Source organism: Somniosus microcephalus, chromosome 7 (assembly GCF_052327205.1).
Source record: "Somniosus microcephalus isolate GS21.2 chromosome 7, FLI_Smic_1.0, whole genome shotgun sequence".
NCBI classification, from domain to species: Eukaryota; Metazoa; Chordata; class Chondrichthyes; order Squaliformes; family Somniosidae; genus Somniosus; species Somniosus microcephalus.
In genome coordinates, this window is record NC_140993.1 from 86,974,034 (window position 1) to 87,000,000 (window position 25,967).

The 25,967-nt window shown below is 47.4% G+C and overlaps 1 protein-coding gene across 2 annotated transcripts in view; it reads right to left on the minus strand.

Annotated features, from left to right (window-relative positions):
* The window catches only part of ripk2 (receptor-interacting serine-threonine kinase 2), a 218,176-nt gene that overhangs the window by 114,185 nt on the left and 78,024 nt on the right, over positions 1–25,967 (minus strand). The gene's annotated exons all lie outside the window — the stretch shown is intronic.

Sequence of the window (25,967 nt, forward strand, 5' to 3'; positions counted from 1 at the left end):
GCAGAAAGCGGGAAAAAGAAAGGAAAAGTTTGGAATCAAGATGGCGGCGACTCACCTCGGTTCAGAATGATAAGGCCCGCCCACACACACACCGATTGGCCCGGCGGCACACGCCAGCAACCCGGCGTACGATTGGTCGAGCTCGAGGTCACTCTGTCGCTAATGAGCGGATAATGAGATGCTAATGAGCGGAATGTTAAGGTTTTTCGGATACCGCGGGCGCGATTTTAGCCCGGCCGGAACGTAAATACGCTTAAAACCGTTTTGGAAACGTAAGCTTTCTTTCGACGTAACGCACGCGTAGGTACGCCCTGTAACTTTCGAGCGCATAGCCCGACAGACGCACACGCGATGACAGACAGACAGACAGACAGAAGGACAGAACGACCGATTTATATATATAGATACTGTGGAGGAGGAATTCCTAGAGTGTATACGGGATGGTTTCCTGGACCAATATGTCGAGGAACCAACTGGCGATCAGGCCATCTTTGACTGGGTATTATGTAATGAGAAAGGACTAATTAGCAATGTTGTTGTGCGAGGCCCCTTGGTGAGGAGCGATCATAATATGATAGAATTCGTCATTAAGATGGAGAGTGAAGTAGTTGACTCAGAAACTAGGGTCCTGAATTTAAATAAAGGAAACTACAATGGTATGAGGCCTGAGTTGGCTAGGATGTTTTGGGGAAAATTACTTAAAGGGTTGACGGTGGATAGGCAATGGCAAACATTTAAAGATCGCATGGATGAACTACAGAATTTGTTCATCCCTGTTTGGCATAAAAATAAAACAAAAAAGTGACTCAACCGTGGCTAACAAGGGAAATTAGGGATAGCATAAGATCCAAGGAGAGGACATATAAACTGGCCAGAAAAAGCAACAAACCTGAGGATAGGGAGCCATTTAGGATTCAACAGAGGAGGACAAAGGGATTAATTAAGAGGGGGAAAATAGAATATGAGAGTAAGCTTGCAGGGAACATAAAAACTGACTGTAAAAGCTTCTATTGATATGTGAAGAGAAAAAGATTGGTGAAGTCAAGTGTAGGTCCCTTGCAGTCCGAATCAGGGGAATTTATAATGGGTAACAAAGAAATGGCAGACCAATTAAATATATACATTGGTTCTGTCTTCACAAAGGAGGACACAAATAACCTTCCAGAGATGTTGGGGAACATAGGGTCTAATGAGAGGGAGGAATTGAATGAAATCAGTATTTGTAGAGAAATGGTGTTAGGGAAATTGACGGGATTGAAGGCCAATAAATCCCCAGGGATTGATAATCTACATCCTAGGGTACTTAAGGAAGTGGCCCTAGAAATATTAGATGCATTGCTGGTCATCTTCCAACATTCTATAGACTCTGGAATAGTTCCCATGGATTGGAGGGCAGCTAATGTAACCCCACTATTTTAAAAAGGTGGTAGAGAGAAAACGGGGGAATTATAGACCGGTAAGCCTGACATCGGTAGTGGGGAAAATGCTAGAGTCCATTATAAAAGATGTAATAGCAGAGCACTTGGAAAACAGTGACAGGACCGGACAAAGTCAGCATGGATTTGCAAAAGGTAAATCATGCTTGACTAATCTACTGGAATTTTTTGAGGATGTAACTGGTAGAATAGATAAGGGAGAACCAGTGGATGTGGTGTATTTGGATTTTCAGAAGGCTTTGGATAAGGTCCCGCATAAGAGATTGGCGTGCAAATTTAAAGCACATGGGATTGGGGGTAAGGTACTGACTTGGATAGAGAACTGGTTGGCAAACAGGAAGCAAAGAGTTGGAATAAACGGGTCTTTTTCCGAGTGGCAGGCAGTGACTAGTGGGGTACCACAGGGATCGGTGCTTGGACCCCAGCTATTCACAATATATATTAATGATCTAGACGAGGGAACTAGGTGTAATATCTCCAGGTTTGCAGACAACACAAAGCTGGGTGGGCATGTGTGCTGTGAGGAGGATGCAGAGAAACTCCAGTATGATTTGGACAGGTTGGGTGATTATACTGCATTTGTCATGCATCTGCCCAATGTGGATAAATGCGAGGTTATTCACTTTGGTGGCAAAAACAGGAAGACAGATTATTACCTGAACGGCAATAGATTGGGAAAAGGGGAAGTGCAACGAGACCTGGGTGTCCTTGTGCACCAGTCGCTGAAGGTAAGCATGCAGGTGTAGCAGGCGGTTAAGAACGCAAATGGTATGCTGGCCTTCATAGCGAGAGGATTCGAGTACAGGAGCAAGGATGTCTTCCTGCAGTTGTACAGGGCCTTGGTGAGACAATACCTTGAGTATTGTGTGCAGTTTTGGTTGCCTTATCTGAGGAAGGATGTTCTTGCCATGGAGGGAGTTCAGCGAACATTCACCAGACTGATACCTGGGATGGCAGGAATGACCTATGAGGAGAGATTGGGTCGATTAGGCTTATGTTTGCTACAGTTTAGAAGAATGAGAGGGGATCTCATTGAAACTTATAACAGGACTAGATAGACTAGATGCAGGAAGGATGTTCCCAATGGCAGGGGAGTCCAGAACCAAGGGTCACAGTCTAAGGATAAGGGATAAGCAATTTAGGACTGAGATGAGGAGGAATTTCTTCACCCAGAGAGTGGTGAACCTATGGAATTCTCCACCACAGAACGCAGTTGAGGCCAACTTATTAAATATATTGAAGAAGGAGTTAGATTTATTTCTGAAGGCTAAAGGGATCAAGGGATATGGGGAGAAAGCAGGGACAGGGTACTGAATTTGGATGATCAGCCATGATCTCATTAAATGGCGGAACAGGCTCGAGGGGCCGAATGGCCTACTCCTGCTCCTATCTTCTATGTTTCTATGTTTCTTCCTCCACATCCCACTTGACACTGACACTGACACTCCTGTATGCTTACCCATTCCCTCTCACTCTATGGTCACATTCACCTAACTATTTGACTATGCAGCCCTCACACTCTCTATCACTGTGATGCTATGAAAACAACTTACAAAACACAGGGCGGGCCCTTGGTCTTGCCAACTCACTCCATCTTTGTCTCCTTCTAAGCATCTATGCTATGGATTCTCTACTCACTCCTTCATTCTCACTCAAACTCCACTTGTCTCCCTCATTGCAGGAAAAGAGAGCTCACAATAAAAGGAAAAGAGCGAGGACAGGAGGAGGGCCACCCTCAGTAGCCCAGCTCACCCCTTGGGGGGAGGCTGTCCTGGAGATCGTGGGACTCGAGGATGATACGCAAGTGGGGGACGGACAGACGGGTGCATCAGAGAAAGCTGGTGACAGAATAGTTTTTCATCTCTCTCATTGACATTGCATGAGTCGCTGATAATGATTCTGAAGCTCTAACTGATGGACTTATGATCATCTGCAATATGCAATGTGCATGTAACCTTGGCCTCATGTCTCTGACTCTTTCCTTTACTCCCCCACAGGACCATCGCAAGCACCCGTCCTCACTATCCAGGAGAAACAGCCTGGGCCTCCAGACTCCTCAGAGGAAGCTGCAACCTCCGAGGGCGCAGCGTCAGCAGAATTCAGCCAACCCAGCACCAGCGCAGACACTCACACCTCGGTGGGACCATCGCGAGATAGAATACTGTTGTCACCTGGTGTATCACAGCTCACAATTGAGCATCAGCAGATTGTAGAGACAGGGACAGCAGTGGAGAGTCCTAGTCGGATTGCGCAGGAATCTGCCAGCTCGGCTCAGCTGCATGTCGACCCTCTGCCTCTGGGTCCATCCATAAGATCAGCAGTGCTGGAACTCCAGGAACAGATGCAGGAGTCTCTGGCAGGTTTTGTCGCCAGGGTCGCTGCGAGTGTGGAGCGAATGGAGGAGTCCATCGCGAACATGAGCAGAGCCTTTGTGGAGTCATTGGCACATGAATGCAGCACCATGGAAAGGATGGCAACCTCCGTGGAAAGGATGGCTACAGTAGATGAGAGGATGGCTATGGCCATGGAGGAGCTAAGTCACCAGAGTGTAGATAACATGGTGAGTGTACAGAATAGACTGACATCTCTGGAGGAGCGATGGTCAGCTATTGAACAGACAAACCAGACCTTCATGGAAGTCCTTCTGAGTAGGACTGCCAGTGCAGATACGGGTCCCCATGGCCCCCCTGATGCACAGCAAGGTGCTCTCAAGCCACTTGCAAGCGCTGAGGTGGACCTAACCCATGAGAGGGATGTTGGTGGCAGAGAACAAGGAAGTGGGGGCTCCTCTCCAAGTGCTCACACTTCCATGCCACTGCCAAGTCCTCGGTCAGAACCCCACCAGAGTCCCCACCCAACTGACATCGGCGTCTCAACCCCTGCACAGCCGCAGGAGCAGCAGACTGTTGACGAGATCTCACAGGTTCGCAACCCCAGAGGACGCCCGCCAAAGGTGTCAAGACAGGAGCAGCAAGAAAGTGAGCAAGGGTCCTCCACATCTGCTGAAGCCACAGGGGAAGCACGACGTAGGAGCACGCATAAGAGAAAGATACTGCACAAATAGTCACAGGGATAGTCACTTGGGTGAAATGTGTTTATTTTTAAAATGCCATCAGTTGGTTATTGTAAATAAAAATTCTGATGGCAACTGTTGCAGTTGTGGCGTGTGTCATTTCGCGAATGGGACTTAAACATTGAGGCCTTAGGAATACTTTCAATTGTCAGTATGGCGGTCAGAGTACTAGGAATCCGTTGGTTCTTGGCCATTGTCGATGCTCTGGTAAGAAGCTGCGAGGCAAAAGTGCAAGATTTGCTATGCTAAGCAAATCTGTCCAAGATGAGTGCGTTCCTTGCATCCCGGGCAGCAATGTTCTCGCGTACTGCTGCCGCTGGTTGATGGGCCTCTGCAAGATGTTCATTTTTGCTCTCCTCCTCCTCCTCCTCCTCATTTGAGGAGGATATGTGAGGAGCCACTTGGTCCTCAGGAATCTGCAAGCCACGACGCTGTGCCATGTTGTGAAGTGCACAGCAAACCACGACGATTCTGGAGACCCTGGCTGCTGAGTACTGCAGGGCTCCACCTGATCTATCCAGGCATCTGACGCGCATCTTCGGCATGCCGATAGTTTGATCGATTATGGATCTGGTGGAAATGTGGCTGTTGTTGTAGCTCTCCTCAGCTTTGTTGGATGGGCTCCTCAACGGCGTCATTAGCCATGTCTTCAGGGGATAGCGCTTGTTTCCAAGTAGCCATCCGTTAATTTGGTCTGGCGGACTGAAGAGCGGAGGCATACTAAACTGGCGCAGTATGAAGGAGTCATGGCAACTGCCAGGGTACTTGTCACAAACATGTAAAATTTCCTTCTTGTGGTCACAAACCAGCTGCACGTTGAGGGAGTGGAAGCCCTTGCTGTTGACAAAAATACCTGGATTGCAATGGGGTGCCTTAAGGTCCACATGTGTGCAGTCAACGATGCCCTGCACCCTTGGAAAGCCTGCCAGATAAGCTAATCCAACCGCACGCGCCGTGACACTTGCTTGATCCTTGGAGAAATGGATGTGATTGTGCACGATGGCAAAGAGGGCATCAGTTACCTGTGTGATGCAAGTGTGTGCGGCCACCTGGGAGATGCCGCTGATGTCTGCTGCTAATCCCTGGAATGAGCCTGAAGCAAAAAAGTTGAGTATGGTGGTGAATTTGACGGCCACTGGTAAGGGGTGTCCATCTGCTCCGCTGGGCTCCAGGTCTTGGTGCACCATTGCGCAGATGTCACCCATTACCTCTCGCGAAAGTTGGAGTCGCCTTTGGCACTGCTGCTCACTCATGTTGAGGTAGCTGATCCTCTGTCTGTAGACCCTGTTTGGGGGGTATCTCCTGCGCCGACGGCCTTCCATGGGCTGGTGCCTTCTGGCCTGTGCCGCTTCAGGTGGGTGAGCAGCAGCTTGGCGCTCCTGTTGTTGCCGCTGCTGTTGTTGATGGTTCTGCTGGTGCCACAGCTGGTCTTCGTCCTCATCTGATGTCCAGGAGGAAAGGAAATAAATGGTTCCCATGCTTCTGGTAGATGCCTCAGTTGAGGAAGCACTCAGTCAAAGTGACGAGAGGGGTTTCCCAGGAGGTCACACTGGAGATGGGTGTCAGGGTCCAAACTTCCACAGCTATGGTTACACCTGCTAAATGTTCCCCCAGACCTGAGACAACAAAGTCCTGCCACCTGCAAATGATAACTGATCAAAGCTCCTATTTAATGGTGGAGCTGCAGCTGATAGTCAGCAATCCAATTGTGCTCCCGCTAGGTTTCACCGTCGTGTTTCAGAGGAGACGTGAATCACGTGGGAAATGTGTTAAAATCAGAAAGGCCTCTCAAAATGAGATTATAGAGGCAATTTAGTGGTTGCTAAGGGCCTTAAGGGCCTATCCTGCCTCTTGGAGGCGAGATGGAGACGGGATCAGAAACCACGCATTTGGGAAAATTGTTCGGAGGCGGGATGGAGGCGGTGTTGGGCCCGTCCGCCACTTTTTGCAATTTTAACACCCCACACCCCTCCATTCCTGCCTCCTTGGGCCTGGCAAAATCCATCCCAAAGAATCCGCAAAGGGATATAGATAGGCTAAGTGAGTGGGCAAAAATTTGGCAGGTGGAGTATCATGTGGGAAAATGTGAGGTTATCCACTTTGGTAGGAAAAATAGAAAAGCAAATTATTATTTAAATGGAGAGAGATTACAAAATGCTGCAGTAGAGAGAGATTTGGGTGTCCTTGTACATGAAACACAAAAAGTTAGCATGCAGGTTTTCAAAAACTCATTTATGACATGTGGGCATCGCTGGCAAGGCCAGCATTTATTGCCCATCCCTAATTGCCCTTGAGGAGGTGGTGGTGAGCCACCTTCTTGAACTGCTGCAGTCCTTGTGTTGAAGGTACTCCCCCAGTACTGTTAGGGAGAGAGTTCCAGGATTTTGTCCCAGAAACAATGAAGGATCGGCAATATACTTCTAAGTCAGGATGGTGTGTGACTTGGAGGGGAACTTGGAAGGGGTGGTGTTCCCATGCGCCTGCTGCCCTTGTCCTTCTATGTGGAAGAAATCACAGGTTTGGGAGGTGCTGCCGAAGAAGCCTTGGTGAGTTGCTGCAGTGCATCTTGTAGATGGTACACACTGCAGCCACGGTACGCCGGTGGTGGAGGGTGTGAATGTTTAAGGTGGTGGATGAGGTGCCAAACAAGCAGGCTGCTTTGTCCTGGATGGTCTTGAGCTTCTTAAGTGTTCTGGAGCTTCACTCATCCAGTGGAGAGTATTCCATCACACTCCTTACTTGTGCCTTGTAGATGGTGGAAAGGCTTTGGGGAGTCAGGACGTGAGACACTCGCCGCAGAATCCCTAGCCTCTGACCTGCTCTTGTTGCCACAGTATGTGTGTGGCTGGTCCAGTTAAGTTTCTGGTCAATGGTGACCCCCAGGATATTGATGGTGGGGGACTCGGCGATGGTAATGCCGTTGAATGTCATGGGGCAGTGGTTAGACGCTCGCTTGTTGGAGGTAGTCATTGCCTGGCACTTCTGTGGCGCGAATGTTACCTGCCACTTATCAGCCCAAGCCTGAACGTCATCCAGGTCTTGTTGCATGCGGGCATGGACTGCTTCATTATCTGAGGAATTGTGAATGTTGCTGAACACTGTGCAGTCATTAGCAAACATCCCCATTTCTGACCTTATGTTGGAGGGAAGGTCATTGATGAAACAGCTGAAGATGGTTGGGCCTAGGACCCTGCCCTGAGGAACACCTGCAATGATATCCTGGGGCTGTGATGATTGACCTTCAACCACCACAACCATCTTTCTTTGTGCTAGGTATGGCTCCAGCCAGTGGAGAGTTTTCCCCCCAATTCCCATTGACTTCAGTTTTACTAGGGCTCCTTGGTGCCACACTCGGTCAAATGTCAAGGGCAGTCACTCTCCTCACATCTGGAATTCAGCTCCTTTGTCCATGTTTGGACCAAGGCTGTAATGAGGTCGGGAGCGGAGTGGTCTTGGCGGAACCCAAACTGGGCTTCAGTAAGCAGGTTATTGGTGAGTAGGTAACGCTTGATAGCACTGTTGATGGCCCCTTCCATCACTTTGCTGAAGATTGAGAGTAGACTGATGGGGTGGTAATTGGCCGGATTGGATTTGTCCTGCTTTTTGAGGACAGGACCTACCTGTCTAGGTCCTTCATTAATTATATCTTGTAATCATAACAAATGTAATCTTGGCAAATGTTGACTGCTCACTCAATAGCTCGTTGCGAGAGTTTCTAAAGGTTAGCCTCATCACTCTACACAATGTTGATCACCTATACAATGTCAAAGAAGCAGAAATACTTACATTTATAGAGTACCATTATCATATTAAAATGTCTCAACGTCTTTCACACAATAAATTCCTTTTAGAGTGCAGTGATTGTTGTTAAGAAGACAAACATAACATTTATTTTGGTAGTTAATCTTATCTGGGCATGTTTGAAGTTTATCTTCAAACTGAAATATCCTTACTAAATTAGAAGATTTTGCTGTTGAGTTAATAGCAGGTCTACAGTAAATGATGGTGTTCCTTATAGTCCACCACACTCACATTCTTGTGAAGCCAATAATAGTGAATAATCATTGCTGTGTGACCAATGTATATGCATTCCTGAAGAAATGAATGAACCTGTCAGCCTTCTGGAATAACTTCCTAAACACAAGAACTGGGCATGGTACCTGACTAATACCAGCAAAATTATTCTTTGGTATCTAGAATGAGCCCACAGCTCAAAAGTGAATGTTGTTGCAAATTTTACGTCTCGACTGCGCATTAGGAGTCACTCAGGACCTCTCTAAATTAGGTGCCATCATTTGACACAGTTTAGTTATTGCCTCCCTACTGGGCCTGAGCCCCCAAAAACTCGGACATATCCAGATAATTGAGATATAATCAGCATACACTTTCATGGGGTAATGGCCTGGTCCAGGCTCTTCTCTTATTATTGTTACATTATCCTTTCATTCTCCTCCTCTACTACAAAGGCAGTTGCCATAAAATCATTGCCACATCAAACCAGCAAACTTTAGTCCAACAGCAGTATTAACTCCTGGTGTTGTTATCTTTTATTCATTCTTGGGATGTGGGCGTCGCTGACAAGTCCAGCATTTAATGCCCATCCCTAGATGCCATAGTGGTTTGTTGGGCCACTTGAGGGCAGTTAACCACATTGGTGCAGGTACTGGAGTCACATATATCAGGTAAGGATGGCAAGTTTCCTTCGCTAAAGGTCATTGGTGAATCAGTTGGATTTTTACAAGAATCTGACAGCTTCATGGTACCAGCTTTTCATTCCAGATTTTAAAAAAAAACTGAATTCCAATTTTCAAACTACCATGGTGGGATGTGCACTCACATTCTCTGGATTATTAGTGCAGGCCTCTGGATTACTACAACATCAATTTGCATTGATATACTGAATTACTAGTCCAGTAACATAACCACTACACTACTGTATCCGGTGTCCAAATAAACACTCATGTAGTGCGGTAATTGTAAAGTCCGTGCCTCAATAATACACAGACTTCGGGAGAACAGTTAACAGGTACTTTACTGAACAAGAGGCAGCTGGAAACTGAAACTACAGAAGCCTGCTAGGGCCTTTTTATACAGGGGTGGTCACTGCCGCTACTGCAGTCTAAGACCAGTTATTCCCATAAAGGTACATACACAACAATTCCTCCCCTTTTAGATAAACAGTACATAACATTCATTTAACAACTAAAAAATAACTAATTACAATTTTCTCAATAATATATACATCAACTGAAATAGTCATTTATAAGTTCAGTCTTTGAGGAGATTTCCTGATCCGGACTGGATAGCGCCTTTCTCGAGTATCCTGTTCTGGTGGTGGAGTCAATTCTGGCTCATTGTCATTGGTTGGTTCGTCAGCTTCCAATACCCCTGCATCTGAGGTAGACGCAATCTGTACTTCGGGCTCATTACCAGGTGCACATGCTTGTGGTACAGGTTTGGCTTGTTCCTGTGACTCTAGAATCTGGTCAGCATGGCGTCTCACGATTCTCTCTCCAACGTCCACTGTGTACATTAGTGGTCCCTGCTGTGTGCATATCGTGCCTGGCTGCCATTTTTCTGTTCGGTAGTCGCGGGCCAAGACTGGTTGCCCTATCTTGAAGCTCCTGGTTGGCTTCTCATTTATGTGCTGGAACTGCTTATCCTCCACATCTCGTCTTATGTTTGATTTGAGCAAATCCAAGCGACATCTTAGTCTCCGGTTGAAAAACAGTACGGCTGGAGTTTGGTTGGTTACTGCATGTGTCGCAAACAGGAAGTTATCCACCTTGTGTTGCAGTGGTATGTCGTCATTATACATTGCCTTTATGGCCTTTTTAAAGATCTGAACAAACCTCTCAGCCAATCCATTTGTGGCTGGATGATATGGGGCAGATGTGTAATGTTTCACCCCATTATTCTTCAGGAACCTCCGGAAATCCTCAGACACAAACTGTGGGCCATTGTCGGAACAGATCTGTTCTGGCAACCCATTCCTGGCGAAGATGGTCCTTAGGACTGCAATAGTTTTCTCCGTGGTGGTGGAGGACATTTTAATGACCTCTGGCCATTTCGAATGGGCGTCCACAGCGATTAGAAACATTGTGTCCATAAATGGACCAGCGAAATCAATGTGTACCCGTTGCCATGGAGATGAGGGCCACTCCCATGGATGTAGCGGGGCCTGTGGTGGAGCGTTTTGGACCTTCTAGCATCCTGTGCATCTCTTGGTCATATCCTCGATTTCTTTATCGATTCCCGGCCACCACACAAACGCCCTGGCTAGGCTCTTCATTTTTACCCCTCCCAGATGACCCTCGTGAAGCTCATTGAGCACTCTCTCTCTCAACTTGGGTGGAATTACCACTCGGGATCCACACATCAAGGTTCCCCGGCACACTGACAGCTGTTCCCTCCTTGGCGAGAATGCTGGCAACAGTGAGTCGCCATATGCTGGCCATCCCTTCACCGTCAAATCATAGACCCGAGAGAGTGTCGGGTCATTTCGGGTTTCCTTCTCAATACTTGCGTTTGTAACAGGCAAACATTCGACTATGGTCGCATGGAATATCTCCACAGGGTCCACTGCAAGTGCTTCTTCCGCCATAGGCAATGGTAGGCGCGACAGCCCATCAGCATTTCCATGTTGTTTCGTACCTTTGTACTCTATGTCATACTGATGTGCCCTTAGAAAAAGTGACCATCTTTGCAGCCGTTGCGCCGTCATCACCGGAACGCCCTTCTTTGGGTTAAAAATTGAGACCAGGGGTTGATGATCAGTCAGTAGAGTGAATTTCTGCCCGTGCAGATAGTGATTGAACTTCTTCATCCCCCACGCCAGGCTGAGGGCCTCCCTGTCAATCTGGGCGTAGTTACGCTCGGCTGAGGTTAGCGAGCGTGATGCAAAGGCAATTGGCCTCTCTGAACCGTCACGGAATTTGTGTGACAGTACCGCTCCAATGCCATAAGGTGATGCATCACATGCCAACCGAATCGGTAGTGTTGGGTTGTAGTGGGCCAATACTTCTTTCGAAGTGATTTGGCATTTACATTCCTGAAAGGCACGCTTACACTCATCACTCCATTTCCATGTTACACCAGTTTGAAGGAGGGCGTTCAGTGGGTGCAGAATTGTAGATAAATTCGGCAAGAACTTATGGTAGTAGTTCACCAACCCAAGGAACGACCTCAGTTGCGACACATTTTCTGGTGCTGGAGCCTTGACTACAGCCTCAATCTTGTCCGGCGACTTATGCAACCCTTCCTCATCAATCATGTGGCCACAATACGAGATTTGTCTCCTGAAGAACTCGCATTTGGGATGGTTGGCTCGTAGCCCATGTTGTGTATGTACCTTTAAGAGAATAACTGGTCTCAGACTGCAGTACCGGCAGTGACCACCCCTGTATAAAAGGCGCTAGTGAGCCTCTGTTGTTTCAGTTTCACTATTGACTTCCATCAGTAAAGACTTATTTTGTTCCACTCCTGCTGTCCGTGTCTCAATCATTCACGGACGTAATACTGGCGACGAGCAGATACGAACTTACCTACAGTCTGCACCACCTCCTGGGATCCATTCCTACAGCGAAGTGAGCAGAGGTCAAGGCCAGAAAGAAAAGAAAGTAAGAGGCAGTAGAAACGGGCATCGACCGTGGGCATCCGCCCTGTGTTGCAGAGTTGAAGATTGCTGGAGAAGCTGTCGGATGCGGGGCCTGGTTCCTGTCGACGGTGCTTCAGCTAATCGGGCTGGTGGCAGGTAGTGCACTGATCCTTCCTGGGCTGCGGCGGTTGTGAACTTGAGCGGGTGGTTTGCAACGGGGCCGAGCAGCGTTGTCGGGAAGAAGAGAGAGAGAGAGGGTGGAGCACACAGGGCGCGGCCGGTGCTACGAAGCCGGGCTGCTTATAGACCCGCAAAGAGGGAGGCAAGAGTCCCACAGGGTTGTTCCACGACGGGAAAATAATTTAAAAATATATATTAAACGCGCAAGAAACCGTGGAAAGCAGCGCTAACAACAGCGGGGAAGAAGGCAAAGCGCGGGAGGCACCATTTTAGATTTGCAAGATGCCGAAGACTGGCTGTATCACTGCTTTTGATAATACAATAGAGGACTGGACCAAGTATGTGGAAAGAGTCGAGGTATATTTAGAGGCAAACGAAATAGCGGAGGGGAAAAAGGCATCGATATTGCTAAACTTAATGGGCGCTAGAACGTACGGCCTATTGCGGGACCTGATTACTCCAGCCAAACCGAAGGCGAAGAGTTTTAACGAAATTGTTGCTGTCCTACAGGAACACCTAAACCCTGCACCGCTGTTGATAGCAGAAAGATTTAAATTCCACAGGAGAACTCAGCACAAAGATGAGAGCAATGCTGAGTATCTTACGGAACTACGCAAGCTATCAAAGCACTGCCAGTTCGGAGCAGGACTGGCAGATACCCTACGGGACAAATTTGTCTGTGGACTCCTGAGTGAAGGAACACAGAAGAAGTTACTCTCAGAGAAAGAGCTGACGCTAGATAAGGCTTTCAGCGTGGCAGTATCGTATGAAGCAGCAGCCAGGGGAGCTGCAGAAATTCAACAAAAACCACAGGAATACGGCACCCACGAAATGACACGGGGATTTGCAAAATGTTATCGCTGCGGCAGAACTAACCATGACCAGAAGGACTGCTGGTCCAAAGACAAAATATGCAGGCAATGCAGGAAGATGGGATACATTGCACGAGTTTGCAGGTCTGGGAAGAAGACCAGCGACAACAAAAAGGCTAAGGAACCGTACAAGAAAGTACAAAAGATGACGGACAGTAGTTCCGAAGACCAGATGAGCGATGGTGAATCCGGGAACAGGAGACTAAGCTGTCTCAAACTTCACAATGTAATCGCAAAAGAGGATCACTGAACCATTTGGGTCACCCTCACGATAGCAGGGTCCCAAGTTAAAAAGGAATTGGATACAGGATCAGCGCTAACCGTCATGAATCGCGAGACTATGAGCGGCTATTTTCACACATGCCCTTGAGAGAGACATCCATCGTCTTGACGACGTATACGGGGCAAAAAGTATACCCCAGAGGAAAAATAAGGGTGCCTGTCGAATACAACGGCAAGAAAATACGGAAATTGTATCTCTACATACTGCCAAATGGTGGTCCACCGTTATTGGGACGGGAATGGATCAGGAAGATAAACTTAGATTGGCACTCCATTCATGCAATGACGGTGGACGGTAAAAAAGATGATGACGTCACTCCTGGACGATTGTCAACAATCTTAGCTAACGCCAAAGAGGTATTTCAACAAGAACTGGGCACGCTTAAAGGCGTAACCGCCTCGATAAAAATAGAAGAGAATGCAGTTCCCAAGTTTTTCAAAGCAAGACCGGTACCATATGCTATTCGCCCAGCCATCGAGGCAGAGCTGGAGAATCTGGAGAAGGCGGGCGTGTTGTCTAAGGTCGACTGGAGCGAGTGGGCGACACCCATCGTTCCTGTCATGAAGAAAACGTTAAGCAATAAGTCCGGGGAGCCAAGGAAGATTCGCATCTGTGGGGATTTCAAGGTGACGGTGAACCCAGTCCTTCACACAGTACAATATCCTCTTCCAAGGATAGAAGACATCTTCGCCTCACTGTCTGGAGGGAAGCGTTTTACAAAAATTGACCTAGCACAAGCATATTTGCAGATGGAGGTTGAAGAGTCCTCTAGGAAGTATCTCACGATAAACACTCACAAAGGTCTTTACCAGTATCATCGATTGGTATTCGGAGTAGCATCGGCTCCGGCGATATGGCAAAGAGTGATGGAACAAGTCCTGCAAGGGATTCCGGGGACTCAGTGTTACTTGGACGACATCCTAGTGACAGGTGAAGATGACAGTGAACACCTTAACAACCTAGAACAGGTGCTCACTAGACTACGGGAACATGGGCTGCGAACCAACCGCCCCAAGTGCGAATTTTTTAAGAAACAGATATCGTATTGTGGCCACGTGATTGATGAAGAGGGGTTACATAAGTCCCGACAAAATTGAAGCGGTTGTTAAGGCCCCAGCGCCTGAAAATGTGTCGCAACTGAGGTCATTCCTCGGATTGGTGAATTACTATCATAAGTTTTTGCCGAATTTGTCGACAATTCTGCATCCACTGAACGCCCTGCTACGAACGGGGGTAGCATGGAAATGGATTGATGATTGTAAGCGTGCTTTTCAGAAGAGTAAGGACTTAATCACTTCAAGGGAAGTATTGGCTCACTACAACCCAGCACTGCCGATCAGACTGGCGTGTGATGCGTCTCCCTACGGCATTGGGGCGGTACTGTCACATAAATTCCTTGATGTTTTAGAGAGGCCGATAGCTTTTGCGTCACGCTCGTTAACTTCTGCCGAGCGTAACTACGCTCAGATTGACAGAGAGGCCCTCAGCCTAGTGTGGGGGGTGAAGAAGTTCAATCACTACCTGCACGGTCAAAAATTTACTCTACTAACCGATCATCAACCTCGTCTCCATTTTCAACCCTCAGAAGGGCGTACCGATAATGACAGCACAACGGCTGCAGAGATGGTCCCTTTTCCTTGGGGCACACCAATATGACATCGAGTACAAAGGAACTAAACAGCATGGAAATGCTGATGGATTGTCACGCCTACCGTTGCCGACGGTGGAAGAAGAAGACCTTGCAGTAGATCCAATGGAGTTATTCCACTCGACCATAGTCGAATGTCTCCCTGTGACGAATGCAAACATAGAAAAGGAAACACGGAATGACCCGACACTATCACGGGTCTATGATTTAAAGGTGAAGGGATGGCCAGCACATGGCGAACCACTGCTGCCAGCATTCTCGCCGAGAAGAGAACAGCTGTCAGTGTGCAGAGGAACCTTGATGTGTGGATCCAGAGTACATCTGGGTGGGGTAAAAATGAAGAACTTAGCCAGAGCATTTGTGTGGTGGTCGTGAATCGATAGAGAAATTGAAGAGATGACCAAGAGCTGTGCAGGATGCCAGAAGGTCCAAAACGCCCCACAAGCTCCTCTGCATCCGTGGGAGTGGCCCTCATCTCCATGGCAAAGGGTGCACATTGATTTTGCTGGTCCCTTCATGGACTCGATGTTTTTAATTGCGGTGGATGCACAAAGTGGCCAGAGGTAATAAAAATGTCCTCAACCACCACGGAAAATACTATCACAGTTTTACGAACCATATTCGCCAGGAATGGGCTGCCTGAACAGATTTGCTCTGACAATGGACCACAGTTTGTGTCTGAAGAGTTCCGGAGGTTCTTAAAGAACAAAGATGTTAAGCATTACACATCTGCCCCATATCATCCAGCCACTAATGGATTGGCCGAGAGGTTTGTCCAAACATTCAAGAAGGCTATCAAGGCAATGTGTAATGAAGATATACCCCTACAACACAAGGTGGACAACTTCTTGTTTGCCTACCGGAATGCGACACATGCGGTTACCAACCAAACTCCAGCCATGATGTTCTTCAATCGAAGACGACGATGCCGCTTGGGTTTGGTTAAGCCAAACGTCCGAAGAGATGTGGAGAACAGGCAGTTTCAAAATATGAATGAAAGGCCGACCAGGAGTTTTAAGATAGGTCAACCAGTTTTGGCCCGGGACTACCGCACTGAGAAATGGCAGCCAGGAACGATTTGTACATGGCAAGGACCTCTCATGTATACCGTGGACGTTGGGGAGAGCATTGTAAGACGCCATGCTGACCAGATTCTAGAGTCACTGGAAAACGTCAACTCCAGACCACGATCTGGTACACCTGGTAATGAAACCGACGTTCGAATTGCAGCTACCGCAGAACCGGTAATATTGGAAGATGAACCAAACAACGACATTGATCCCGACACAACATTGCCAGAAGAACCTGATACCCCAAAGAGGCGTTATCCAGACAGAATCAGGAAGCCTCCTCAAAGACTGAACTTATAATTGCTTAAACTTAACCAATGTATCTAGCAACAGTAATTGTGATTGTAATTCGTTATCATTTAGTTGTTAAATGAATGTTATGTACTGTTTATCAAAAAGGGGAGGAATTGTTGTGTATGTACCTTTAAGAGAATAACTGGTCTCAGACTGCAGTACCGGCAGTGACCACCCCTGTATAAAAGGCGCTAATGAGCCTCTGTTGTTTCAGTTTCACTATTGACTTCCATCAGTAAAGACTTATTTTGTTCCACTCCTGCTGTCCGTGTCTCAATCATTCACGGATGTAATAGCCCATATTCCTGCAATCTCGTGAGCACTTGTTCCAGGTTGGGAAGGTGTTCATTGTCATTTTCACCCATAACCAGGATGTCGTCCAAATAACACTGGGTCCATTGCCCTCTGCCACATAGCCGGGGCCGATGCTACCCCAAATACCAGTCGATTGTACTGGTAAAGGCCTTTGTGAGTGTTTATCGTGAGGTATTTCCTAGATGCTTCTTCCACCTCCATTTGTCGATACGCTTGAGCCAGGTCAATCTTTGTAAAACGTTTCCCTCCAGATAGTGAGGCGAAAATATCTTCTATCCGCGGAAGCGGATACTGTACTGTGTGCAGGACTGGGTTCACAGTCACCTTGAAGTCCCCACAGATGCGAACCTTCCTTGGCTCCCCAGGCGTGATGCTCAATGCTTTCTTCATTACAGGAACAATGGGTGTGGCCCACTCGCTCCAGTCCACCTTAGACAGCACCCCCAAACGCTCCAGACTCTCCAGTTCAGCTTCCACAGCTGGGCGTATCGCGTATGGCACCGGTCTGGCCTCGAAACATTTTGGAGTTGCATTATCCTCAATCTTTATGGTTGCCTTTACTCCTTTTAGATTCCCAAGTCCTTGTTGGAACACCACTTCCGCGTCAGATAGAATTTATGACAGACATCCAGGTGCGACGTCATCATCTTTTTTGTCAGCCACAGTCAGTGCCAGAATGGAATGCCAATCCAATTGTAGTCTTCGGATCCATTCATGTCCCAATAGTGGTGGTCCTCCATCTCGTAGTATATACACATGTATAGTTTCTGTGTTTCCTTTCCATTATATTCAACTGGCACCCTTATTTTTCCTCTGGGGTAGACCTTTTGCCCCGTGCATGTCTTCAATACAATGGACGTGTCCTTTGAGGGTATGTGTGAGAATAGCCGCTCATAGTCTCGTCGATTCATGACAGTTAGGGCTGATCCTGTGTCCAATTTCATCTTCACTGGGGACCCTGCTATCATGAGGGTGACCCAAATGGTTCGGTGATCTTCTTTTGCGATCACGTTGTGTAGCTTTAAACAACTTAGTCGCCTGCTCCCGGAGTCCTTATCACTCTCCTGATCTTCTGAACTACTATCTGTCAGTTTCTTTACTTTCCTGTACTGTTCCTTAGTAGTTCTTGTCGTGTTGGTCTTCTTTCCCGACCTGCAGACTCTTGCTATATGTCCCATCTTCCCGCATTGCCTGCACATTTTGTCTTTAAACCAGCAGTCCTTCTGCTCATGGGTTGTTCTGCCGCAGTGATAGCACTTTTCGGCTCCATACGCCATTTCGTTAGCGCTGTATTCTTGTGGTTTCTGTTGTATTTCCACAGCTCCCCGTGCTGCTGCTTCGTAGGATACTGCCACGCTGAAAGCCTGTTCTAGCGTCAGGTCCTTTTTTGAAAGTAGTCGTTTCTGGGTTCCTTCACTCTGGAGCCCGCAGACAAACTTATCCCGTAAGGTGTCTGCCAGTCCTGCTCCGAACTGGCAGTGCTTCGATAACTTGCGTAGTTCCGTAAGATAGTCAGCATTGCTCTCATCTTTGTGCTGGTTTCTTTTATGGAACTTGAATCTTTCTGCTATCAGCAGTGGTGTAGGGCTTAGGTGTTCCTGTAAGATATGAACAATCTCCTCAAAACTTTTCTCCATTGGTTTAGCTGGGGTAATTAAATTCCGCAATAGGCCGTACGTATTCGCACCCATCAGATTTAGTAATACCAACGCCCTCTTTCCATCGGCCACCTCATTTGCCTTGCAGTACACTTCGATTCTTTCTACATACGTGGTCCAGTCTTCTACCTCGTTGTCAAAAGCAGTGATACTGCCACTTTTCGGCATCTTGGGCGATTTAAAATGGCGCCTCCCGCGCTTTTGCTTCTTCCCCAATGGAATAAAATGGCGCCTCCCGCGCTTTTGCTTCTTTCCCCAACGGGATAAAATGGCGCCTCCTGTGCTTTTGCTTCTTCCCCTTACTGCCACGCTGCTCCTAGTGTTCTACAGGGTAATGGCGGCGACCCGCAGCTTCGGCGCGTCTCGCTTTCCTTCTCCCCCCCCCCCGTTTAGTTTCTCTCCGCTGTCCTGTTCTCGAGCACCGACCGCGCCCTGTGCGCTCCACCCTCTCTCTCTGGTTTTCTTTTCCCGGCGACGCTGCGCGGCCCGATTTGTAGAGCCGCTCGATCGAGCTTGAGCCCGCCGCAGTCCGGAAGGGTCAGCGCGCTAGCTGCTACCAGCACGATTCGCTGGAACCACAGTCTCTCCCGCAATTCTCCAAACACCGATGGATTCTTTGGGCGGTTGCCCTCGGTCGACGCCCGTTGCTCAGACTACGACCTTCCAGGACCTTCCTTTCAGGCGAGATCCCCGTGAGATGATGCCACACTGCAGGTGAGTTCGAACTTACTTGTCGCCACTGTAAAGTCCACGCCTCAATAATACACGGACTTCCGGAGAACAGTTAACAGGTACTTTACTGAACAAGAGGCAGCTGGAAACTGAAACTACAGAAGCCTGCTAGGGCCTTTTTATACAGGGGTGGTCACTGCCGGTACTGCAGTCTAAGACCAGTTATTCCCTTAAAGGTACATACACAACAGTAATGTAATGTGGATTTTATTTCAGACTCTCTGGAACATTCAAGGCATAATTAAAAAAAATACAAGACCCTGGAGTGCAATTGCTGCAGTATGCTTGCTCCCATCAGGGATTTCTCTAATGTTCAATTTACAATATGCAAATATAATGCATATCTGGTGTGAGTGTAACTTTATAGCGACAGTGGCGTGAAGGCTTAGCAGTGTCAAAAAGTGATGCCTTAACGTAATTGGATTTGCTCCCCATTAATAGGCTCAATGTGTGTTTTTAATCCACTGGAAATAAGCACTTACTGCTGAATTACATTCATATCAGAAAATGGCATTAGTGCTGCCTAACTGGAACACTGAGGCCAAGTCTGACATATTTTGCATGAAACTCAAGTCAGTGTTAAATTTATCAAGACTCAGAAAAAGTCAGGTCTTGAAAGATATCCATTTTGTGTTATAATCCTGCTGAGTTTTAGATTTTGTTTTTGTCAATACCCTTCTGGTTTCACTTCCTTTGATTCACTAAACTTGAACTCTGCCACAGTGCAGAAAGTGGATTCATTAACACAGACATGATAGTTGTAGAGGATAAGGACATCGAGGAAGTGCTAAATGAATATTTTACTTTCATCTTTATACTGGAGAAGGAGGATACAATAACAGAGGCAAAGGGGGGACTAGATTAGTAAAGCATTGATTTCTTTGACAGCACCTCATAAACCCGCGACCTCCACCACCACCTAGAAGTCAAGGGAAGCAGGCGCATGGGAACATCACCACCTCCAATTTCCCCTCCATATCACACACCATCCCGACTTGGACATATATCATCTTTGCTGGATCAAAATCCGTGCAGCACTGTGGACTGCAAAAATTCAAGGCGGTGGCTCACCACCACCTTTGCAAGGGCAACTAGGGCTGGGCAATAAATGCTGGTCTTTCTAGTGATGCCCATATCCCCAGAATTAATTATTTAAAAAAAAATATAAAACAAAAAAGTTGTAATGAATAAAAGAACGGGATTGAAGCCAGCCAAGTCTCTAGGCCCAGATGGTTTGCACTCAGTGGTATTAAAACAACCTAGGAAAGAAGTTTGCCATTAGAGTCTTCCAAAGCTTCAATAATTGCACTGGAAGTTTGGAAGCTACCAAGCATTAAAAATTATTTAAGGAAGGGGAAGGGACTAACCAGATAACTGGAGGGCAGTGAGTTTAATGTCAGCAGTGGGAAATTACTAGAGTACATCATCACAGATAGCACAAGTAAAACTGCTTGTCCAAAATGGGAAGAGCATCATTTCCTCCAGTTAAATATTAGAAAACCAAAACAATTGTCTTCAGCTCCCACCACCAACACTGTACCCTTGCCACCATTTCCATCCCCCTCCCTGACCACTGTCTCAGGTTGAACAAGATCATTCGCAACCTCAACGTCTTATTTGTCCCCCCACCCACCAAGTTGAGCTTCCGACCCCATATCCTCTCCATTACAAATACTGTTTACTTCCACCTTCGTAGCATCATCCGTCTCTGCCCCTGCTTCAGCCTAGCTTCTACTGAAACCCTCATCTATTCCTATGTCACCTTCAGACTCGACTATTCCAACGCTCTCCTGTCCAGCCTCCCATCCTCCACCCTCCATAAACTTCAGATCATCCAAAAGATTGTGTAACAGACTTTGCCAAACATTTTGCCACCCGAGAACTTCACACTTCTAGAAAAGTTGGAACTGCAATTGCTCAGCCAGACAGTTGTATTCCTACATTCTCAATTTCTTTATACAGAGAGATGTTAGAGCATGAAATACTTTGTGACAGGAAGTAGTTGAGTCAGACAACATGGAGTGGAAAATAATTTCTGCTCGCTTTCGGGCCTGAAATAGGCGGCGTGCTTGAATTGCGTGCCAGAATCTCACCCAGAATTGGGCCTCGGGCCTCATTAGAGTATTGTTGGCAAGCTACGGAAGTCAATTGGTCATCCAAAGGCTTTTAGAGGAAAATATTTGCTTCTACATCAACGTTCTCATTTAAAAATATATGGTTGGTATTGGCTACTGTAGGAACTGCTGAAATTAGGGACTTAACTTTACCAGCTCTGTCCTCAAAGAATAAAAATATTAGCCACGAGCTCTACCAAACTGGAGAACCCATACCTTATGAAAGAAACTGGAGAAAAATAGACATCTAGCAAGTCAAAACATGATTTACATGCAAGTCAAATTTAATATTTTTGCAGCTGGAAACAATCTGCAAAGAAAATGCAAGACTGCAGTGGAGCTTTGCACCTTTATAAAACTTATCAAAACAACATCTGTAACCTGCAATTATCTTAAAATACAAACTAATTAAATAATTCTAAATATTTCCTTTGAACCATTTCACTAAATTCATCATGGAATACTTTATCAGTTTTCATTTCAGAAAAATCTTTGCAATATTAGTATATTTCCATCAAAACTTCGAAAAAACTGATAATGTGCATTGATCTAGAGTTACATTGATGCAGAATTTTACATTCGTACATTTAAATCAATCATAACAAAATGTGTGCTACCATTTTGTTATTTTTGACCATGACTATTATAGAGTTCAGACATGTCTCTGATTAGGCCACAAAACTCCATATTGCATAACAGTCTGCTTATGACACACTGAAAAAATGATCTGCATGGCTAATGTTTTCTAGTAATTGATTTTTTTCAGCTTACACATTGGGTAAGTTAGCATTGAAGCTGTTTCCACTCCATGATTTCACATCTACTGATTTGAAAGAAAATGGACATACAGTACCAGAATTCAGGATCAACTTGGATCATGGAGATATGGGGCTGCATTTTAATGGGGAAGGTGAGTTGGGAGTGGGGGGAAGGCTCCGAAGCAGTCGGAAAACCCAGGAGAACAGGTTTCCCGCAGGCCCTGCTGAATTTAACAGCAGGGTCTGATTTGCATGGGAAACCTCTGTTTCCCACATGCAACCAGCCAGATTGGCTGGCTCCAGGCATGTTAGGCCTGCGGCACCAGGCTGCAGAGAGGAGGGAAGAGAGGGATCGCGGAGGAGCTGGGGGGGGTAGCTGAAGATCGGGGGCCGGCAACAGCACTGTGGGGCGGGGGGGGGGGGGGGAGTTCGGAGGAGTGGGGGGGGGTTGGGGTCGGGTGAGGATCGGGGGCCGGAGGAGCACAGGGGAGGGGCGAGGTCTCATGGCGGGGGGATCAGAGGCCTATGGGGGGAGGATCAGAGGCCGGAGTGGGGGGGGGGGGGTGAAATTGGAGGCTTGGTGGGGTGGGTGGAAATCGGAGGCCTCATGTGGGGGTCTCCGATCGTAGGTGTAGGTTATGTAGGGACCCTGGATCCAGGAGGTAGGTGTAAAGGCACTTACCTCCTGGATCCAGCAGTCCTCACCTTGCATTAAATGGTGGTTTTCACGAGCCCTGCAAAACCCGACCAGCTAAAGTTAAAATCAAAAGGTTAAAGCAGAGGCTTCCAGCCTCATTATAATGTTTAAAAAGATGACCCACCTCCTGCAAGCGGGTTGGCTGCCCACCCCCGTTAAAACCAGAAGTGCATGGGTAGGAGGCAGGTTCTCATCAGGATTCAGATTTTTAACACTAACTTTCCACACAACCCCAACCCGTCCATTTTTTTAGGTTATAATTCCACCCCCCCGTGAAAACTGGTCAAATTAGTGCTCATTGGCATGAACAAATTGCCAATTATTCCAGTTTATTTTACTTTCAGTTCCTATGAAGCATAGATCAAGAAGAAATGCTTGTTTAAATGTGCAATTCAGTAATATAACTTGCAGACTGCTCACTTGCCAATTACATAGTTGCAAGATTGCATCTGCAGTCTCTCTCAATCACATTCATGAAAACAGTTTTGTTGAAGAGTCCTTCTGCTGTAATATTAAAATATCTTTCTTTTTCAAGTGCTGACTAAAATGCTCTGGACTTATTGGCTGAGGAATTCGACAATGCAGCGCTCATTTTTTGGCTACTAAACAGCCTCCTAAGCCTTCTGTGGAGCGGGCAGGAAGCACACACTTTTTTAAAAATTCGTTCATGGGATGTGGGCGTCGCTGGCAAGGCCAGCATTTATTGCCCATCCCTAATTGCGCTCGAGAAGGTAGTGGTGAGCCACCTTCTTGAACCACTGAGCATCGGTGAGAAGGTTGTTGGTAAGTGCCGCTTGATAACACTGTCGATGACACCTTCCATCACTTTGCTGATGGTTGAGAATAGACTGATGGGGCGGAAATTGGCCGGATTGGACAGGACATACCTGGGCAGTTTACCACCTCGGGTTGACACCAGTGTCGTAGCTGTACTGGAACAGCTTGGCTAGAGGAGCAGCTAGTCCTGGGGCACAAGCCCTCAGCACGGCAGCCGGGATGTTGTCAGGGCCCATAGCCTTTGCCGTATCCAGTGCGCTCATGTGGAGTGAATCAAATTGGCTGAAGACTGGCTTCTGTGATGGTAGGGACCTCAGGAGCAGGCCGATATGGATCATCCACTCGGCATTTCTGGCTGAAGATGGTTGCAAACGCTTCAGCCTCGTCTTTTGCACTAGCGTGCTGGGCTCAGCCATCATTGAGGATGGGGATATTCATGGAGCCTCTGCCTCCCGTTAGTTGTTTAAATGTCCACCACCATTCATGACTGGATGTGGCAGGAATGCAGAGCTTTGATCTGGTCCGTTGTTTGTGGGATCACTTAGCTCTGTCTATAGCATACTGCTTCTTCTGTTTTGCATGCATGTAGTCCTGCGTTGCAGCTTCCCCAAGTTGGCACCTCATTTTTAGGTACACCTGGTGCTGCGCCTGGCATGCTCTTCTGCACTCTTTATTGAAGCAGGGTTGGTCTCTTGGCTTGATGGTAATGGTAGAGTGAGGGATATGCTGAGTGATGAGGTTACAGATTGTGGTGGAATACAATTCTGCTGCTGTTGATGGCCCACAGCGCCTCATGGATGCCCAGTTTTGAGCTGCTAGATCTATTCTGATCTATCCCATTTAGCACGGTGGTAGTACCACACAACACGATGGAAGGTGTCCTCAGTGTGAAGACGGGACTTCGTCTCCACAATGACTGTGTGGTGGTCACTGCTACCAGTGCTGTCATGGACAGATCCATCTGCGACAGGTAGATTGGTGAGGATGAGGTCAAGTATGTTTTTCTCTCGTGTTGGTTCTCTCACCAACTGACGCAGGCCCAGACTGGCAGTTATGTCCTTCAGGACTCGGCCAGCTCAGTCAGTAGTCGTGCTACCGAGCCACTCTTGGTGATGGATACTGAAGTCCCCCACCCAGCGCACATTCTGTGCCCTTGCTACCCTCAGTGCTTCTTCCAAGTGGTGTTCAACATGGAGGAGTACTGATTCATCAGCTGAGGGAGTTGATAATCAGCAGGAGGTTTCCTTGCCCATGCTTGACCTGAAGCAATGAGACTTCATGGGGGAGTCAATGTTAAGGACTCCCAGGGTCACTCCCTCCTTACTGTATACCACTGTGCCACCACCACTGGTGGGTCGGTCCTGCCAGTGGGACAGGACACACCCAGGGATGGTGATGGAGAAGTCTGGGATGTTGGCTGAAAGGTATGATGCTGTGAGTATGACTGTCAGGCTGTTGCTTGACTAGTCTGTGGGACTGCTCACCTAATTTTGGCACAAGTCTCCAGATGTTAGTGAGGAGGACTTTTGACTGGGCTGGGTGTGCTGTTTTCATGTCTGAAGCCAGTGCTTAAGTCGATGCCGGGTGGTCTGTCCGGTTTTTTAATTCTTATTGCTTTTCGTAGTGATTTGTCACAACTGAGTGGCTTGCTAGGCCAATTCAGAGGGCAGTTAAGAGTCAACCACATTGCTGTGGGTCTGGAGTCACATATAGGCCAGACCAGGTAAGGACAGCAGATTTCCTTCCCTAAAGGACATTAGTAAACCATATGGGTTTTTATGACAATCTGAGTTTCATGGTCACCATTACTGATACTAGCTTTTTATTCCAGATTTATTTAATTAAATGAATTTCAATTCCCCAGCTGCCATGGTGGGATTATAAACACACGTTTCCGGATCTTTCGTCCAGGCCTCTGGATTACTAGTCCAGTAACATAACCACTATGCTACCATTCCTATAAGTCGGAAATGTGCCACCCGCCATATTGGTAAAGGCCAGAATAAAATCAATGGCCTAGAAATTCGGTATAGCCGCGTTTGGGGCGCTAGTCCTGGCGATGCGCAAAGTTTAGCGCCAGGCACAATTTAGCGCGATATTGGGTTGCAGCGCCCCCTAAAGGTGATTGCGGCACTAAATCAGGTGCTGCACGCTACTCTTAAGGCGCTAACCCGGCGGCGCAACCCAATTTCGTGGCGGCGGGGCGCAGCAAGGGTGCCGTCAATAATCACTTTCCCTGAGACACAGTGGCGCCGGCCAGCTCTTAAAGGGGCAGGTCAATTGGCATCACCAGACACACTCACTGCCTTGTAGGCCTTCAAAGCGGTGGGAGCCTACCTGTGGCGCACCAGCCTAGCAAGACATGGAAAGGGTGAGGCAGAGGGCGGAACGCCTCACTGATGGGGCATTGGATGCTTTGGTTGGCGCAGTGGAATCTAGGCCAAGGAAGATGGTCGGAATGTG